This window comes from Apostichopus japonicus, chromosome 16, assembly GCF_037975245.1.
Source record: "Apostichopus japonicus isolate 1M-3 chromosome 16, ASM3797524v1, whole genome shotgun sequence".
NCBI classification, from domain to species: domain Eukaryota; kingdom Metazoa; phylum Echinodermata; class Holothuroidea; order Aspidochirotida; family Stichopodidae; genus Apostichopus; species Apostichopus japonicus.
The window spans coordinates 36,820,012-36,841,896 of NC_092576.1; the positions used below are offsets into that span (position 1 = coordinate 36,820,012).

General features: G+C 36.3%; 1 long non-coding RNA gene across 1 annotated transcript; it reads left to right on the forward strand.

Moving 5' to 3' along the window:
• The first annotated feature begins 5,313 nt into the window (after window positions 1-5,313).
• On the forward strand, window positions 5,314-9,026 carry LOC139983558 (uncharacterized). Its single transcript, XR_011798740.1, has 4 exons — window positions 5,314-5,674; window positions 6,940-7,106; window positions 7,236-7,372; window positions 8,001-9,026. It is a non-coding gene; the product is annotated as an uncharacterized lncRNA (long non-coding RNA).
• Window positions 9,027-21,885: the final 12,859 nt, after the last annotated feature.

Below are 21,885 nucleotides of genomic sequence, written 5' to 3' on the forward strand. Positions count from 1 at the left end.
GGGGGGGGTCTGACTGGGCCACCCGCGCCTGAACGTAAGACTATCTAAGCGGAGCGCCATCATCGGTTGGCGCGGAGCGTACAAGAAAAGTTTTGGCTTTACAAACCCCCCAGATGGCCGGAAACGGCACTTCCCGAGTATTCTAAGCAGCATGTACCTAGCCTGAAAATATGGATCTCCTGTCTGCAATTTCAGGCCCCCCGTAGCTACGCCACTGATCACGCATGGGGCACTTTCCCTCGAACGCGGTAAAAAAAAAAAAAAAAAAAAAAAAAAAAAAAAAAAAAAATCAGGATTTTCAAAAAGGGGGGGCCCGGGCCCCCCGGGCCCCCCCCTGGATCCGCCCCTGAAAACAACCTTTTAGTGGCTATATGTGCAGGCGATCGTCGCCTCCTGGACCATACTAACATACACACTTATAACATTAGGTCTGCTAATAGCGACGAATTACTTCTATCCTGGTATTAACTACCGTTGAGAGGCATTGACTCTAGGTTTGATTTACCATTAGTTAGTATAGCAACATGTTTTACGTTTAATGATTAGTTTATTGTTTGTTAAATGACCATAAATATACATCAACATACCTGTAAAGTAGGAGAGAGCGATAACGTCTAGATATTGTCGCGCGCCCTCTATTATAGCACGTACTTGATAGTTAAATTTTATGGGGGGGGGGGGGGGAGATAGATCAACACTGTTACAAAAGAATACTAAAAAGTGTAAGGAAGAAGACAAAGATCTGGGAGTTAAGATTCACAAATCACTCAAGAGTTAAAGGCATTGAAGACTCGCTCCAAAATGTAGACAGTAATGAAACATGATACCTTGTTATCTTTAGCTGGACCTGAGATGTCCATCGCTGTATCGTTTGTGCAGTATGTTGTGGGTATTGACCGCAGCTGTATGTACTGACTGACATTTGACTGTACACTTGTGTCTAATTACCGATGGTAGCAAGCTGTGTGTGTATTTTCTGGGATCGATGGTGGTGTCTAACACTTCTGTTACACCGCATTCGAAACTAGGTTAGATTACCGGCATGATACGTTTCTTTGTGCGCGAGTCTTCACACCCTTTAACATTGTGAAGAAGCAATTAAGAAGGCCAAATAAAGTTATGCAAATGATAAAAGGAAATTTAGTTCAGCAACTTTGATATTAAACCGGTTATAAACTTATACAACTTGTAAGACCTCACATAGCTTATTGTATCCCAACATGGAACCATATCTTAAGAAAGACATTATTCTGGTGGATGCTTGGAGACGAAGGATATATGACAAAGCCAGTGTATAAGGTGAAACATCTAGAATGTGAATTAAGAAAGACTGTGTCTTTGTACATTTGACAACACTGGTACAACGCCATACGAGGCAGGACCTAATTACTGTATACAATATCATGCATGGTAACATCGACATAGACCCAGAGAAGTACTCCAATCGTTTTGGACAAAAAAGCACCTGTCCTCACCTTTTTATCACTGGAGTTGCCTTACATACGGGTCAGATACATGCGGTTATTCAAGCTGTTTCCAATATGCCTTTCTCATATTAAGTGCAACAGCAGGAACAAAATTATAGCAGTAAAGTCAAAAGTGCTACGCGCAGGGGAATTCCCATTTAATTTCTAGCGCTTACGTCATCCACAAATTCCCGTAGTCCTTGGTGCACAGAGACGCTTTGATACCGCCTAATGCTGGTGTTAGGTCTGTGTTCTTTGACTATTTATTACAGCAAAACAGTAAGGAAAGATCAGTAATGGGCTGTTTGTTCTCAAAGGGTAGCGACCATGGTGAAGGGAAGGAAGAAGAAGAAGCCCCCAAGAAATATAGCTAGTAATTTCAACCTGTTTACTGCTTTAGCTTGCTCAACATTTCTGGTCAATCAGTAATATTTGATACTGTGTACGGACAGTAACTAATATTGCTACTGTTACTAACTGAGTGTTAGTGTTGGGCGGGTTGTAATATATAGGCGTAACGTTACGAGCGCTATATATGTTAGGATACATTAGACGTGTGGTTTTCACAGTAGTTCAGTTATGCAAACCTCCAATCGTAACTTCTCAATAATACGCGAATAATATGCATATTTAAAAATCCGACTTCTTAAAAAAATAAAATTCTACTCTAGGCGAGCATGTGCTAGTGACATATCCTGGTATAATATAGGCATGAGGTTACATCAAATCAGGAGAAATTAGACTTTAGGGAGTATATGGAGAGCAACAATAAAAGTAAATATTATTGATGCCCTTACAGTTCTGTAACAACTGACTCCATGGTTATCATTGTGACATTATATTAATGCACAAATCTTCTGTTTTTGTGAAGCAAATAATTCATGATATGTAAATACCAGACTATCACCTAATATTTTTCGTTTTAACATCCCTTCGTAATGTGCGTGGTTTCGCCCTGCCTAAACGTGTTGTAAATATTCATATATTGATGCGTAGGCAAAGAAGTTTACGTACGAAAGTACGTACAACATGCACATGCGCTAACAACTTTCTAACTAGTATATAGTTATCATATACATATATCCCGACGATGATCACACAGTCACAGTCCCGATGCAAGGGGACTGGGGCTGAGAGCGAATCAGTCGTTTGGTAGTTTGGTCTTCGTGCCCAGGTTCTTTCCTGGGAGACTTTTCCTTAAAAAAAAGTATATACGGTTCACTAGTAAAATAGTTATATAGTACACATGCCTACGTTGACAGTGAAATTGAACTACCATACTTATGTAACTTTTTTAACAGAGATTTGTGACACTTAATTACTGTTACCAGGCTTGCTGCTTAACAAGAATGAAGTATGACACTAGCCCATTATTTTTTATAGTAATTATATGCCTAGGCTAGCGGTATCCCACGTCAAATCTCTACTCTCCCCTTTCCAAGATGGAAACATGGGAAGAACCCGCCCAACAGATCAGCGATGCAGCCGCGTGTTGGACACAATGGTTCTTCGTAACTCACTGATAGTCACAGCACCTTGGGGCCTGTCGAACACTCGCGCTACGAAACAACTAAACTAATATTAACTCGAAAATAAATCGTTTTTTGACCGATATATCATTAAAATAAAAACAGTTACATTAAAACGGTAGTGATTGCACTGTACATCGTCTTACTTTCCGTTTTCTATATTTGGAATATATTGCGTAACTTCAAACACCTAAATGTTCATTATAATGTTGAAGTAAGCAGTTACACTCGATACTTTTGTTTTATCGACGCTCTTATTATTTTGGACATTCCTGTATACATTTTCGACACTTATATTACTGTGACATGTTCCAATATTTATGACCATACTTATACTAGTATCGACATGTTTATATTAATTTGGAAATGCTCTTATTACTTTGGACATTTTGCAACAAATGGCGTGAATTCAAACGCAAAAATGTTCACTAGAAATATGAAGTTAGCAGTAACATTCGACTTGTTCATATATTTTGCAACACTCATATTACTTTAGAAATGGCTCAACAGCAATGGCTATTATAAAATGTGTAATTACGGCAAAGGGAAATCTCTCAATCGAAATTTCTACGGAAAGCTATTTCAATATGCCAATATATTGATTAAACTCCATTCACATAAGGGGCCAATGTTTCCAATGAGGCTAATATCGATGTTGCTTACGATATATGTGATGATAGTATCATATCAATTGATGACAATATAAACCATAGAGAAAACATTTATGCTTTTCAAATGGAATAGCTCTCCTAATTCCTATTACAATACTAAAACAAAAAATGTTCCAGGAGTTACAGGAAACAGTTTAACGCTTGATGATTAAGTTTTGTAACATTACATTAAGAGTTCAATAAGAATGTGGATCTCGTCACTGAATTTAGTAGACTAACACAATTAACAAGATATACGCTACTAAACATAGTTTCAAGAAACTACTCTCGGTGTTTTCTTTGACCTCTTTAAGGCTTTCGACAAGATTGTCCATCATATTCTACGCAAATTTGACATTTCTCTCTACGAAATACTAATGCACATCTCTTGAAAACATCTACTTTTAGTTATCTTGAATATTCGGTGGTATACCCAAGTCCATGAACTATATTATAGGTGTCGTACCACAATTAATCGTACCACTGACTTATACACTAAATTCGTCACTTTCAAAACCCTCTGATACATAGAAGTTTTCAATTGACATATCTTATTCACCATTTGATATTGAGGTCCTGACCTGTCACGGCACTTGCAAATGTCTATATCATGACTGTTTAGACTTTGAACTGGAAAAGAAGCCAGTTTAGCACACTGAATCCCAGGCGGAGTAATATCCACATTGAACAAGTAGAAAAATGGTAAAATGTTTTATATCAGCTTCAATCATTATTTTATCACCATCTGTACTTTGATGTTAGTTCTTTCACATGGAGGCAGAAATGAAAAACAATGATGGTAACTGATAATATGCCAAAGCAAGCATTACAGTAGGTCATTTTAGTTTGTTGTTGTTGTTTTTTTTTTCTAGCGACTGTACATTACTGTTGTACCAATGGATCCACTGTTATATCTATCATTTACCTTTTTATTATGTCTTCAAATTCACAAGGAGCTGTTGTTTTCTGTAGAAATAGAATATATTTTAAATTAGTTATAGGAAAGTGACTGAGATATTTTAGACACTGGAAAAGCGGAGAGAACGTTATGGCTAGATTCCCGTTTTAATCATAACTTTCAGTGTTCGTTACAATATTATTATCGTTTAGAGAATATTGGCGTACCATCGCCAAAACATTATTTTGTCTAGAATTGACAACATTGAAATAATGTTCGCTGTTAATAAGCTGTCAAGAATTATGATAAAACTAAGCATATGGTCATGTATAGTAATAATGCACACTTAAGTGAGATTGAAATATATAAATGACATATATACTTTACAATAAGATTACAAGAATTGAGTCTACTCTAAAACGTTTTCTTTCTGGAAACATATTCAGAACAATATTATAAAATATTCTATGATCGTCCATATACCTACCGTATTCTGTTCAATTATTTAGTCTGGTACGAGCAATTAAAACCTTAGAAGAATAATCCATGACATGTAAATGTAATTCTAGAAAGAAGAGAATATTAATATACCACAACGCACCATCTCTTAGGTAAATTGCCATACCATGTCAAGATAAATCTATAATTGAATAACTCTCTTAAGTAACATGTTTTTTTTAAGGTACGAACGATGATGTGACGTCATTATCGCACTTAGCGGAGGTACCATTCAAAATAGATCGGATCCCGTTTGAGATGACACAATCCAACAATACACTCTTAATTTTTCCGGGTCACTTTTGTTACCCGGATTCCTGATAAAAATAGTTTCATCCTTTTCAGGATAAGTTTAATCCATTCCCGGATAAAATTCAACCATTCCCGATTCAATTTCATTAGGCATGGTATCATTTCACTGTACCGTTCCTGATCAGAACGTAGCGCTTGATGCTATTGGCTGATGTACATCATGTGACAAAAGCTTTGATCGTGCTGCAGCTCTCGAACGAACGCTATTCGAACACATACGCCATCTTTTCGAAACTTTGCACTCACGAAATGCTCTTATGGATCTCGCAGAAGCAAAATTACTTCAATGGGGATCGAAGAAGTACGTCAAGAATTTCAAAGGTGAGTTATTAGGCACTTTCCATTTCGTTTGTTGTGTTAATCATAAATAAAGTTAGTGCTTTGAAGAAGCTATGCTCAATCCGTCACGGGTTTAGTCTGGCCTAGCGTTATACAGTGTACACTATAGTGTGTAGCGTGTGGTGTGAAAACTATAAACGCTTCAGACTGTACTGTACAGTATACTACAGTACTGTACATGCCTACACACAACAGTATGCAGTACTATTGTGAAGCCTCTATGGTGCTACAGGGCAAACAGTATTACTGTATGGTGGGTTCTAATGTTCAGTTGCTACTTCACCACAAAGTGGATTGTAATTTTTCGATAACCAAATGAATTAAATGACATAAGTAAGGCAGGCAAGGTCTAATAAGGGTTCCTGGTAATTTAGATTTAGGTAATGTAAGACTTGCCCACAGTGGGAATCAGTCTTTCCCTTATATGTTCTATATAAGGTGATCATTTACAAATAAGGCATAGGCCTATATGCTACTGTAGTGTTGTGATTGGACTGGGCCCAGTAGTGGAGTGTACTGAACTGTACTTTTGCGTTGAAATGAAAACAACACTGATTTTTCGTACTTTCTTTTAATCAATATATAAATAAGTTTCTGCAAAAGAAAAAAACAGAGATGGTAATGTCGTCATTAATACATATACATTTAATACAATACATAATACAAATACATTTGTAGGCTAGTGTCCATAGGCTCATGGTATTGTGTAATAGTACAGTCGACGCTTGAAGTAGCGGTTCCGCGAATATTTCAGGTATACCCGGTTATACCGAGCAGGTATGCCGCTTTTTGTTAATGCTTATACCGATGCACCTTAGCATAAAGTTGCTTATGGTCTTGCCTAGTAATGGCAAAAAGAGGGGCAAAATAACACACTAAATGGTATGCAGAAACTTCTTTGAATTCATTATACTGTTAACTGTTCATGGAAATAGATCATAAGGATCTGAGATCCATATTGAAACGTTATGTAAACCTCATTTATGGCAATATGTTTTAAAATGCAAATTAAGGTAAGGGAAAATTGGCCAAATACAGGTCTTTTCATATTGTGTTCATATACCATACTGTGTGCAAAAGTGGGTGCTGTACAGAAAGCTTGTGATACAAATAGGCTCTTAATTGCATGAGGTCTGCAGATAAAAAAAATAAAAATTGCAGAAATGAAGTTTCATGGAGGTATTACTACAATGAATTTTTAGAGAATTAACATTTTGCTATCATATGTTGTCTTTGCTAAATTTCAGGAAGTCTAGTTTTGTGCTGGCACAGGTCGCCATGAAGCAACAGGCTACTCAGAAAACCGACTGCAATATGTGAGGAAAAAGGACCAAAATTAAGACAAAGAAGTCTGTTCGCGACCCTCATAAACCTTCAAAGCTGGTTGACACAACAGATTTGGAATTGACATCAGGTAAATTAAAATTTATTTATTTATTTATTCTTTCATCCATACATCCATCCATCCATTCAATCATTCATGTAGTTTTTGCATCTATTGACTTTTGTTGCTTAAAACAATATCAATGATTGTTCTTCACAGATGATGCAGAGGAGTGTGTTATTTCAGCGATGGTAATGTGTCTGAAGACTGGAGTATCACAGAGCCTTTAATATCAGAGACAATAAGAAGAGTTCTGTGGGAGATATTCTCTCAGAAAATAAACAACAGATGGCATGGTAAGAGTTTTACTCAATACATGTGCTATTCTTGACGAACAGGAACCCGAACTAAAGTGCCAAAAGCTTACTTGCTGTAAGACTTAAGAAGAGTGAATAATGCCACGTTGTAGGCTACACATTATATATCAACATTAATTGGGCCATAAGAGTATGGTATGAGTGTTTTGCTAGTCCTTTTCTAGCCTTTCCTTTGGGTACCTGTTAGGTTGATTGCAATTTTACTGAGCTTCAAAATCATGCAAATCTGCTTTTTCTCTTTCTTTTATGACTCTTCTATATTTAGTATTTTAAGTTAACGAAGGTTGCCTCACATTCTTAAAATCATATATGTTTCTCAAAGAGAATGACCTAACGGTTATGAAATGATTGAGAATCACAATGATAATGATGCATGGTGTTGGTGATGGTGGTGGTGATGATGATAGTGAAGATGGTGGTGGTGGTGATGATGATGATGGTAGTGTTGGTGATGATGGTGGTGTTGGTGATGATGGTGATGATGATGAGGAGGAGGAGCTGGTTGCAAAATTTCAAAATTGTGGCAATGTATGGTTGTATCCTTGTATGTCAGAATGTTGCAATTTGAAAACAAAAATGTGTAATGTCTCATTTATCTTTTCAATAGATTGGCACAAACATACCATCTGTCCTTGAAAAAGTTCAACAGCCACAGCCTTTCGTTTTGACATGAGGACCAAGAGAGCAACCAGAGCAGGTGTTTAGTAGAGTTGAAAAAAGGGGGCTACCTTGCCAATGACTTCTGCAGACAGTTGACATATGTTTTAAAATGCTTGAACTCAATTATACATGAGAAATAGAATGATACAACACCTGGGACTTTTTGAGAACTTTTTGAACCAGAAGACTGAGCAATCATCACCTTTTGTTTACCCGTCATGGTATTAATGGATATCACATTATCTTAGATAACAAATTTATCATAGTTTGAGTTCAGTTTGTCCACCCATTTTCAATATTGACACTTGACAGGTCAAATTGCACTGGAATAGTTCGGGTGAGCCGGTTGCATAATTTAATTGCAAAAATTCCTCATTGTTATGTGTGAGCTGTTCAGATTTTAAAGATGAATAGAGGGATGGTGTTATTTCTAGTATAAACAGTGATTGATGCATTGGTACTTAACCTGCCCCCACTATCTCCCCCAACTCAAATCTGCTTATGCCACTCAAAGTAACAAGAGAAACATCATCAAGCATTCATACGTCATAATTCAAGCACTTGTTCATTTCCAAACATGTTGGTGGTTCAGTAAAATACTTAAGTTTTCGAAGTATTTTCATTTATTTTAATACATAGAACATTCGATGCAATTAATATTAATAAAATTTTGCAGAGGTAAACATAGTAAGGAAATAATTTTTACAAAGATTTTCTTATTCCCATGACAAATCACATCTCTATCTTTTCTGCTGTATGGAACAAAGATTTTGTGCATGCAATTTAAAGTCTTACCTATTGTTAAGATGTACAATATCAAAGTGGTGTCATTCTATAGTACTAAGTTATTTGTAGCAAACCAAAATATATCAAAGTATCATTATTTGGTAAATAATGTAAGACCATTCGTTGAGTGGCTGGTGGAGTAGCATTTTTCAGAATTTTTCATTATCCTGCAATATGTAGATTTCAAAGGTTATAGGTAAGTACAGAAGTTCAATTTGTTGAATAAGGTCCGTTTATCAGTACTGTAAGCTACATTTCTTTCATATTCGAAAATGCGCTAAAAATTATGCTTCAGCTCATAAACATTAAAATTAGGACCGACACTTAGAAATTTGAGTCTGTTCGCCGCCGACTGCTAGTGTTGACAACTAGGGCCATTACTATAAGTAATACTATTGGTATCATTGCAGAATGAGCGCCAAGCTTCCGTTAAACTAGACTTGAGTCTTTAATACAATATATTCGTCGCCTGAATGTGTTTGAGTGTATACGAGCACTGACCTATTCATATACAGCAAATGAAGAAAGTATACAAATGAAAGAACGTACATTCTATAAAGTCTTTGTCACAATATCGAAGAATACGTATTATACGGTGTCTTGACAAAATGAAAGAGTTATAGTAATGCTAAAGTTCACCTTCACAGTATAATTTCGATGTAATTTTATGTATAATATATGTGTTGCTTTCTGTCTGCACATCAATACACAGGTCTTCTGTCGTGATTTCACAACAGCTAACTCCCGCTAATGTATTACATCATTTTGAAAACCACAACATGTGCATACTTACTATTCCCTGTGTACAACATACTATATGTTAACAAACTGTGTCGATGATCAAAACTTCAACTGTCTAATTTTGTCATTTTTCATTGAGAACCCTTTTCACTAAACTAGGGAGTAATTGTCTCCCTGCGTTCGACCACGACACCCCTGTTTAATGCACATATCTCTCTGTTAAACGGTCGTATAAGCCAAACGTGTAGTAAGTTCGCGATGGTACTCCAATTCTAGCATATATACGTATTCGTCCTCGTGAATGTATACTTGCACTCAAACTCTAAGATATACAACAGTATACAATATGAAGTACAAGTACTCTTGCCAATTAGTTTGTACTCGTCCTGGTACACACCAATTGGCATTACACTTGTATTTGTAATGATGATGTTGAACTTGATTGATTGTTTTACTCACCATTTAATTGATTATAACTCATAGAGATCAATTTTCCTAAAAATGTTACAATTCGTAACGAAACAAAAAGTGAAATCACACATCTTTTAGCAATTGTTATGAACAAACACTATTCCCTTTACATAATATAAGTAAACGTAAGAAACAATCACGTACATTGTAATTACTTACTGGTTGACTTAAAATATTATATGGTAAAATATGTTGATGCCAAGGGTAACCCGAGTTCTGTGAGGGGCGACCTTTTTCCCTAACCCTTTTTAGAAATGTGTATTTCAGTTAAGGGACCTCTATCCGTGCCTTAATTTGCCAGTGAGTAGTATGACTTTACGTTCATACATATCAATTGGTTGGTGACCTCTGATGCAGTTATTGCTAGAGACCAACCACATCATGACATATGGTCTGGTCTGGTATGTCTGGTATTGTGTTATAAATTTTAAGAAAAATAAATCGGGGTCTGGGGTTGAATGTGCCCCTATGCTTCCTGTGTATTGTATATGTTTCACCATTATGCACTAAAAGGGGCAGTAGCAGTTTTAAATGCCTGGCAATAACATACTGCTAAATGGCAGCTCCTTGGTTCACCAAGTCAAAATCTTAAAATACTTCACATAATTTCTTTTCAGAAATGTCCCCTTAAACTGTACATTAAACGTTGTGGGGAGTACTTTTTTTCAGCTGTAAATACAAATGAACCAGATATATTTACCTGATTTTAAATACATATAGCACTGGTTATTGATGATTTAGATTTTCAATAGTTAACCTACCTTAAATATTGAACAAAACTCCTGTAGTATTTTATTTGTAACATAATCATAATGAACTACAGGTAACAGTTTTACAGTAAATACATCATGTCGCTAAAGCTTAGAAACATATAAAGAAGATATATCATCATTTCTATTCGTGTGAACAGGTTTTGTTTTCCTCAACGTTGATATTTCTCTTTGAACTTAAACTACCTCTTTTTCCGTTTAAGTCATATTTCATGCTTTGCCGATGGTTTGTCGATTTATACCACACACATCAACATACGTGAACACGACGTTACAAATATACAATTTGATATATCCATGGGTAGGAGAGACCGCTTACTCAGTGACACGTGCATTGTTCAGCATTCAGGCCGCACTTTCCCTGTTTTTGCATGTTGGAATGACATTTGTTAATAAATGTTTATAATATGATGTGATCTATATGTCATAATGTAGTTTGGCACAATGTTAGGCAACGGGAGACTGTTACTTCTCATGACCGTGCTGTTACATCATTGATGACATCAACATGAAGTGAGGAGAAAATGTTGTTGTCAGTCTGTAAATTGTGCTTCAGATACTTTTTTCCTACATGTATTGAAAACGTAAGTTTTGATCTCCTCCCTGCTCGCTGTCCTCAAACCATATTTCATGTATCAAACTCTGTCGATCAGATTTTGTAGGAATGCTGTACTACATCAACTTTATCGTAAATAAATACATCAAATGTTATGTTTTAACCATGGTTCATTCAATAATGAGCTTATTTGGGGATACAAAGCAGGGAGTAAACACTTCTAGTTTATAAATCAGACACAACAATAATACAGTTTTCAAGACGATCATTTTTCTTTTTTCGCTAAATAATAGGCAGCAAAGACCAAAGCTTTTTTTTTTTTTTTGGGGGGGGGGGGTTTGTTGTGGTATATTACCCTAATATAGGAAACTAGGTAAGTCCACGCGGGAGCAATACGGACGATCCTTCGTTACGTGGAAACCTTTCCCCAACATCGCAGCGTAATTGCATTGTAAAGTAGCATTATGTGTTGAGTTGGTCAGTCTGTTGATATCAGATACACGCGTGAGAGAACAGTAGATGGAACAAATCATGGCTCTTCTATCAAAGCAGGACCGAGGAAATAACTCATAAAACCAAAAAAAATAAACCAAGAAAAAATCATACGTTTGCGACTGAAACAGAACATGGTAATGGTTTTTACACGAAATAAATTTGTATATTGTAATGGCTGGTGGAAAAAAAAAAAAAAACTGTTAATAGGTCTTTTAGATGAACTGAGGTTATCGAGGTTTGCCATGAATTCGACGCACTGCAAAATTGCAGGGGCGTCAATCTTAATTGAAAAATGTAAGGGGTGGGCACATGAATGACTGAACATGTATACAACTGACGGAGTGTGCGCGTATCGCATATGGCGAGCGCCGTGGGGCAAAACCTCGGATGGGGTCCAGAGACAGGCCATAGGTCAATGTTTGGGTCCAGGGGCGAATCCCAGACGGCGCCTCAGGGGGAGCTCAGGGACGTCAAGTTTTTTTTCTGTTTGGTCCCTGAAGTGATATGTCGTGTATAAATATATTTTAGTCACATCTGACAAATGATTAGACTTATCATATCTTACCTTAATGAAGGACTTTATATCTGTTATACATCCGGGTGTCAATAAAATTGAGACTTAACCACAAACGGAAACAATTTAAACTTTGCACACAAGAATAAAATCATCTTGTTAATACAGATGTCTACAATGTGCACACATATGGTATCATAACAACCTTCGAAAAGAACTAGTGGGTATCTGGGCACATTTTACTTGATCAGAAACATAAACATTTATAAACAAAAAGTATTCCAGGGCCATAGCCTGGGTAGATTCATTAGAAGGCATTTGAGGAACTTCGAATAGATGTATCATCTACATTTTACAAAGTGCTGTTTTATATGTGCGTATATAACAGGGCCTTATTGATGTCATTTTGAGTGGGTGGGCTAATTTCCATCATGACACTATGTAAGCGAAGCGCCACCTTTAGTTGAAGCGTAGTGTAGTCAGAAAGTTTCAACGTGGTACCCTTTCGAGACAATTGCTGGATAATTTCTACAATTTTTCATTAAATTGTGTCGTTCTGAGATGAAAAGATAATGTTTCTTTAGTTTTTTTTTTGTAGATGATCGAACGGGGTTATAACCCTATCGCTGGATGCACTGTGCATACCGCCTTATGCATCGCTTGCATTGTACCCCATTTCGTGCTTTATCATACAATAAACACACGGTACACCGTTGATAAACACCTACTTAACAGACGGGATATTTAATAAATCCAAACAGTTATTGGTTGTCCCTACAAACCATGAAAACAGTCTCAATATATGTATAATGTTAATGGAGTCATGCTGGAAAATAGAAATAAGTGAAAATACTACAACATTAATTTTCTAAATGTTTTTGATTTTCAAGAGAGTGATAGCAAACAGAATACGTGGGACAATGGTAAGGTGTAAAGCTATCCGCTGAACGTGTTACACAACATACTGTACATATGTGTGTAATCAGTAACGAGAAAGCCGTAGTCAAGACCGTTAACGCTTTACCTTGATACCTTGACTACTGAACCGTATCATGCTTAAAGGCATTCTCTCAGCTAGAAATTTTTAGAAGGCGGGCCAATTTCATAGGTTTCGCTGGTACACCGTTACTCCACTTTCTGACTTGATCACGTGATACGGTACATGTAATATACTGCCACTGTACAGTGTATATCTTGTATGCAAGTGTACGTAATGTATTGCACAGTTTCATGCAGTGTTAGCATAACACACGTAACGTGTGTATTGTGGTCGCCGCGCTGTTTAGGTTGAAGGCACAGGTTGCTTTATTGCTGGTCCCGATACCAAAAGCAGTAAGAGAAAAAGGGACAGAGAATTGCAGGCATGAAAAGTGTACTTGAGCTGTTGCTACGTGGACTGGGTCTCCAGAACGGTCTACTGGAACAGAGATCGGGGATCGACAAAATAACCAATGCTACCTTCGCGGAGCATTTACTGGCATGGCAGATCATACGAGAAGGTAGGCAGCACATTATGCTAACGACTAACGTTATGTATTTACTATTTAGGCTACAGTGTACTGTTTACCGGCCGAAGTGTTTGGTCTACTCTAGGCTTCCTTGTTATATTATTCAATAGATCGACGCTAGGCCTACTTAGGAGTGGCTAGGCCGACAAAATAAGGCAACTAATACACCGAGAGCCATAGGCTAGTACTGTAGTAGTATAGTCAGTATTGCGAAGTTTGGAACACTGCGAAGTTTGGAACACTGCGAAGTTCGGACACCCCTAAGAAATACACGATTTCACCATGACAACAAGAGCAAGAGCCAATTGCACGAAAAACTGAGAAGCTACAGTTATTTTCTCTCCAAAATGACCCAACCATATCAAGTATATTTTCAGGTGATTTATACCATGAGATATTGTTTTGGGTGCTTTAAGGCTTAGGTGTCCGAACTCCGCAGTGTCCATGTTTCTGCAGTGCAGGCTGTTGTACTTACTGTAGTCTAGCCAAGGCCGAACATGTGTTATATATGCTTTCTACTTATATTCGCCTAGTAAGCATTATCAGTATGGAAGTCTGTGGTATCATATGTGTTTGGTTTATGATTCGGTAGCTTTGCAAATATGAATTGGCCTTAGCCTACATCAGTGTAATATGGACATGGATTGGTAAGTAGATCTCCCCACAAGAAAAAAAAAAAACTTGAAACAAATGCAACTTCTCATGAGCAGAGCAAAAGTAGAACTACTGTAGCCTAGCTCCAGGCCCAGATTTATACAACGATGCACCATGCACCGTTAGTTTACCAGCACAATTATGGAGTTCCTTGCAACAAAAAAATTAGTCTGACAACTTGAAAATTTACTGCATATCTGCCTGCATGGTCATTCTCAGTTATAGACTACTAATATGTGTAGCCATTTCATTTTTGTCTGAGCATGGGTTCTTAAATGGTGAAATAACCTCGAATCTGCTGAGCAACTTCAAGATGAATTAAGTTTCTAAGGCATTGGGTTCTTTTTACTTTTTAAAGTCTAATATGCATAGGCTAGGGTTTTAACTTTGCTTCACTTGCTTGTCAATCCGCATAGCCACTATAGCTGTGAATGATTCTTCACTTGCAAAGAAAAAAAGTACACATAAACTCTTCTATCCCGAATTAGAGTATTGCCTAATATCCCCAACTTGGTAGTAACTTAAAAAAAAAAACGGTAGCGGCTACCTCATTTCCTAGTTACTGTAGTGGAAAGTGATATTTAAGTAAGTTTTCCAAATGGAAGTGTAAACTCAACAGCCTAGATGAATTGACACAAGTAGTATCATCTTACATCAATTTTACAACTGATATCTGCATCCCTTAAAGGACAATGTCACACTCAGAAGTTATGAAGAGATTGCCAGCCGATGATAAGATCAAGCAGTTGGAGAAAGTGAAAAGGGAAGCAATTGATGATGGAGACACTGCTCTACGGAACAGGCTACAGAGGCAAATAAATAAATATGTGTTCAAGAGGAGGAATGAATACTTCCAAAAGGTAACAACAGACAAACAGTCTCTCTGGGATCTACACAAATCAATACGGAAACCAGATGACCAGCATAGAAACTTGTTTAATGATGAGCTTGGCCAAAAATTAAGTCAACACTTTGGACGTTTTATTGATGCTTCGAGCAAAGATATTTCACTTATACTACCAGACCTATCAACTACTGAGCCACCAGTAATACAAGAGAAAGATGTAAAAAGACAATTTGGACTTGTTAAGATAGAAATTGCGTCTGGTTTTGATCAAATTCATTGGTGGGTGTGCAAGTATTGCTCTAAAGAATTAGCTGGCATATTCACTAATTTAGATAATGTAACTTTAAATGAGAATTCAATTCCGTCCCTATGGAAGCAAGCTAAAACATCACCTGTGCCTAAAATCTCTATTTCAACATCTGTAAACGACCAATTGACATGTCCAGCATTGGTTTTAAATGTATGCAAAAATTATTATTTCCATACTTGACGCAGGCCATCGCATCACACGGTGATGAAAACCAGTTTGCCTACAAAAAAAAAGGCGTGTCCTGCACAGATGCTATACTCAAGCTCGTACATTGTGTTGTTTCTGGTTTAAATCAGAGTGACACAACAGACACTAAAGTTTTATTTTTAGATTTTCCAAGTGCTTTTAATACGGTTTTACCAAATCGGTTAATCCAAGGTTTGTGTAGTTTTATCGATGGGCCATGGCTTATACATCGGTTGGCTAATTTTTTACAAGGATGGTCCCGACAATCAAGCTACAGAAAGGTTATTCAGAGGAATCAAATATTACAGTGGGAGTCCCCCAGGGAGGTCCTCTATCTGCGTTACTTTTTACAATATACACAGATGATATACGTTCTTTTCTGGGGTGTAATGTAATTAAGTACGCTGATGATACAGCTATATCCCGTAAAATTTCAATTAACTATAAATATATACTATAAATCATGTATTGATAATATGGTCAATTTGTGTGAGCAGAAGAACCTCTTGCTTAATCCTAAGAAATTTAAAGAAATAATTTTTGAAAACATTAACATTAAACATCAAGGTCTCATTCAGACCAGGGATCAGAAAACTTATGTTCAAGGCTCCTTTGTTGAGCGGGTATCTCATACTTTGTGCTTAGGAGTTGATATTGACGCCAAGTTAACTTTTACTAAACATATCTAAAATGATGTCTAATGTGTATTATGTTGTATCAACGTTGGCATACATTATTCCTTATTTTCATTCTAATGTAAGAGATAAGGCTTTCAACTCATTAATTCTGCCAGTGATTGTGTATGCAGTTCCTGTCTGGTATCACCTTCTACTTGAAAAGGACAAGAAAAGAATCAGAAGTTTATTGAAATACTGCTCAAATCAATTTAATCTCGACTATGAAAGCCTGGTTGGTAAAGTAAACACTGCTGTTAAAAATGAATTCATAAGACTAGCTAAGAATATACATAGTTCTAAAGATCACTCACTTCACTCCGAGTTGATCTCTCTGTGCAATAGAACCAGCAAGTACAATATACGTAATCCTACCATCTTGTCAACTTTTAGAATTATGCTTTTTAAGAACTCATTTATCTACAGAGCAGCCATTTATATTCAAATGGGTTCTTAGAATCTCTGTTATAATCCTTTTAATATTTAAAACTTCTAATCCTCCATCTTATTTTTTTCTGTTCATGCTTTCATGTTTGTTCATTTTTACGTCTTTTATGTTTCATTATTATGTGTCCTATTTATAAATTTTATACTTTATACTGGAATAAAGAAATTGAATTGAATTCTCAGAAAGAAGCTACACTAGCTCTACAGGCTCCTTTGTTGAATTAGTGAAGGATACTGTTCACATAATGATGCATTCATAACATGATATTTTGCTACAGTATCATCCTTGTTTAATCAGAAAATCGAGGACAATATAAACAAATCAATGTCACCAATAATTGTGAATGCCACCATTTTATGTTCGATAAAATTTATCACATTTAATTTAAAGGATACACCATGATATTTAGTTACATGGTACAGTATTCTGCAATAAGTCTTATAATCTACTCAATCTAAGATGTAATGCTAAAATACTAATCTATTATAAAGTGTACTGGGTCCATTATATTCTTCTCTATTGTTCCAATAATTTTTGTGGTTACCATGGTGATAGTGTGTACTATTTAAGTCACATATTGCACAATGCAGTAGAAACATTGTCTAGTGGATTACTCAAATCTCAGTGTTGGTTGAACTAACACATTATTGATCGTTCTAATGGACTGTTTAACCCAAAATAGGCGTGAATTATTGTTTCTCCTTAGTATGTTTTAATCTATTTTGACTATTAGGATTGCAGATGCCAGTAATGCACATGTCTAGCAATTGCATGACGCACCCTCAGACCCCTAGAATAGGTTAATTTTTACTTAATTATAAACATTGATGCACCCCTGCATCGTAGTGAAATTGACACATCATTGTATGTCTTTGACATACACCAAATTAACATTTTGACCGATCGTTTGCTGACCATGATGGACCCTGCATGGCACATTGACGAGCACTGATGCACATATTGTAGTTGTAATGACGCACCAAAAGTGCGCTTTGATGGACCCCTTAGTAACACAATTCATCGCACATGACGCACCATACAGGGGTCGTTGAGTCCGTCTTACAATAATTGATAATTTCATCATGATATAGAAATTAAAGACATTTGCCAAAATATAACAACATCATAGGCTTCATAGCTCTACACATAATCTTAACATGCAGTTCTAAAAATTATACAAAAGGAAAGTGATACTACTGATTTGTGAGAGAACTGGAATGGTCGGCCATAAAATACCATATCATGTTTCTATGTTGTCTGTAAAAACTGTATTGTTCAGCAGTTCTGTAGAATATTCCGTAATTTTTAGTCTCGGAAATAAGCAAAGTCTAGCTATATTGTTAAAAAGCAATTATGCATCCCTGATGAAATTTGGTGACATATTAATGTATGAACAAGCCTACTGGGACATTGCCATTGTTACATCAAACGTTATGACATTAAGTGAATGTAAGGTATTAGTAGATAAGTTATAATACTGCAGGTGTATACTACTAACATAAAAATAACACAATTAATAGAAATTGTTGCATATCACTAGTTTTTGCACCAGATTAGTAAATAAACCATTCTTGAATCCTTGCAAAGTTGACACTATACTATACTGTAAATCATAAAGCAGTAGGATGAATTGATGCTGCCAATAGCAAAGTTCTGTAACTAGTAGTGTGATAATTGTTCTGTGTTTGCAAAAATTGATGTGAATTGTTGACTATTTAGTAATGGGCAAAATGTGGTATTCAGTAATTTATGTTGCACCCAGCAGTTCTGAATGCCGCTCAGCACCAATAGTATTTTAACCTTTTCTGCTCGGCACGTTTTTGATGATAATTTAACACATTTTACAATAACCAAAATCTGGGATAATACTTGGCACAGATTAGGAAAAATAACACCACCTAAGCATACTTCATGTGCACAATTTTTCCAGTAGGGAGGGAGTACCCCACCTAAGAGATCACTCTCCCAGGATGTGGATCACACTACCACATAATTTGCCTGGCACTAAAATATTCCAGAGCACATCCTGCTATGTGTACAGTATGCATTCTGATATAGTATTAACTTTGCACATTCCGGTATTATTTGTCTTTTTCAGTTGAAGGTGTGTGCCCAATTAAGAAACTCGAGAGGTTGGTATCCAAACTAATCCACCAGAAAAGACAACACCAGTTCCTCAGAGGCTGATGCAGCAATGCACTCCAGCAGCTGTACCCCAGTGGAGACTGGTAATTTTTTGAGGTACATACTGTAACCATTCCATGTTGCAACTTAGTCTACAATTCAACTATGTCTGTAGTCTACTACAGTAGGACTGAATATGACTAACCGGATTTAGAACATTTGACACATTTATTCATAAATTGTATTATGTAATTTTAATGACATAGACATATAGTGCCAAATATGGTGCTAATACAGCCACTAGAGGTCAGTAAATGCGAAGGACCCAACAATGTTTCAACTCCACAGGTTAGTGATAACAGTAGTATTTTTCCTTATCTCTGAAAAATAAAGACATTTACCAATCTTTTAGAATGTGCTACCTACCTCTCTGAAGCAGTTTGTGTTCAAAAATTGCACATTTATTCTTTTCTTATGTTTTCTTTTTATGTTTCATGATGATGTGGCATTATTTGTACATACTTGCTCTGCTTAAAGATAGTTGCTCGTCAATGCCTATACTGCAGTTGTCATATAGTCAGGTTGTTATGTGCATATAGTTTAATATCAGCCAACACATTGACATTTTTGGCAAATTTTGAGTGTGAGCTATATTTCTAGTTTAACATGTTAGGGGCGGCATCATTTAGGGGTCTACTTTCTCCCAGATTTGAACAATAATTTTTAGTTATTACAATGAGTACAAGTTACAATCTCAGTGAATAAACAAACATAACATTTGTGCTGGCTCCAACACAGTTACCTTGGCTATGAGCCTGAATGGAATGTCTCTTTTGCAATTAAAATCAAATGAATCATATCTTGGAAAATCATTTTAATTCAATCTTCAACAACAACAACAGGTATATCTTTGTAACACTTTTGTCCTCACACAAAGCCATAAATATTTTTTTTTTACCCTTTTCATTTCACATTACAGATGTACAGTACATCCTTTAGAGGAACAGCACAGCATATTGTTATGGCATGATGGATGTTTTGGAAGCAAATATACCTGTAAGGGTTGGAACTGGAAGTGTTTGTGTTCGATTGTTTCATTAATACATTAATAAACGTGTGCTTCTCTACTTATGTCAGATGATTGTCATATTTCTTGTTCTCCAGTGAGAGCTACGGATTTGCATAGTGAACGTTGTTAACATGGATACGGACAATTTTGAAATAGCTGATGTCAAAGCAGTTCCTCAGCTTGTTAAATACCATACATCAAGGACACAAGAGTGGACAATGGAAGTAACAAGTATCCATAATGTATATATCACAAGCCTTCAAGACAATTGAACAAACTGTACCATAACGGACAACAACAAACATGGTGTCTCAGTAAAATAAAGTCACTAAGCTAGTGCAATGTATCATAATAATGTATCTTTTTAATGATGTCAAACATTGGTTGTTGCATTTAGTGCGTTATGTATCTTACTCCTTTCTGTAGTATAAACTACATAATTGATGTCATCAAAGTTACAACTGTGTCATATTAATAAACTAAATGACTGAATATTGGTTTCAATGCATACTTTATTGTACACCATTTGGCTTTCCATGATAACAATATCTGATCTGTTTAATTACTGTAGTTTGTTCAGTCATACCAGTAGTTCTAATGTGACATTGATCTTGGGTTATTTATTGTTGGCACAGAATAAATTGTCTTTATTTTGTATTATGTGAGATCAATTTAACATAACATATATTGTGATGTCATGGAGTGTTGAAGATGTACTCTAACTTGCAGCTAGTAGTGATAACACAGTTTCACTCAGTGCTCTTATGATAACCCCAGTGGCAGATGGAGACAGTATCAGATGGAGATGTTTGAAACGCAGGGGACATTATAGGGTCTTTTTGAAGTTTTGGCAAAGTTGTGTTTGGATGTAAAGCTGCTATACTTATCATGGACATGTCCACAACGGAGGCATGGCGTCTCCTAGCCTTATTTGGGTATATGTTCCTGCATTCCGTATTTGGAACACTACCCTACTTTTGTTTGTATTGCTTATTCTAAAGTTAGGTAAGTCAGTACGGTATTGTAACATGTTTTTATTTTTAACACATCGATTGCATCTGTACAGTTCTATACATTGAGTTCAACTACAATAACCATGAGCAGGGAAAACTTACCACTATTTCACTTGCATTTGTTTTTATGTTAAAGTAACCATATTCATACTTTAAACAAAAAATTTCTTCCATATTTAATAGTGTTTATCCAGAGTAGGTTACAGGATATTTTAAAGGTAAGCTATGTAGTATTGGCCCCAATTTAGCATGCTATAATTGCTAGAAGATTTAAAAAAGAACGTTACTAGAGGTCTTTACTTTCCAAATTGTTGCCAATAAGATGCCTGAATGTCTCAGTGAGGATAATTTCCTCGAAGGTGGTAATAAAACCAGTTTCAAAACCTTGACCAAAGGTAACCATATTTGAAGATCTGGTATATTTTGGGCCAATACAGCATAGCTGGTAGAGAGTTGCCGTGGAAGCCACCATATGTTTGTAGTAATTCAGTAAAATGAAGTAAAGACAGCTGGAGGAGTCCAGTTTACCCCTGTGCCGAAGGTCATTCATCTTTTTGGGCTTTCTCTCCCTTACCCCTCCCTCGGATTGGTACTTCCACAGCCTCATTTTGGCAATGTGGTTATACACTCACACACCCCTTACACACAAAAAGGCCTTATCTTAAA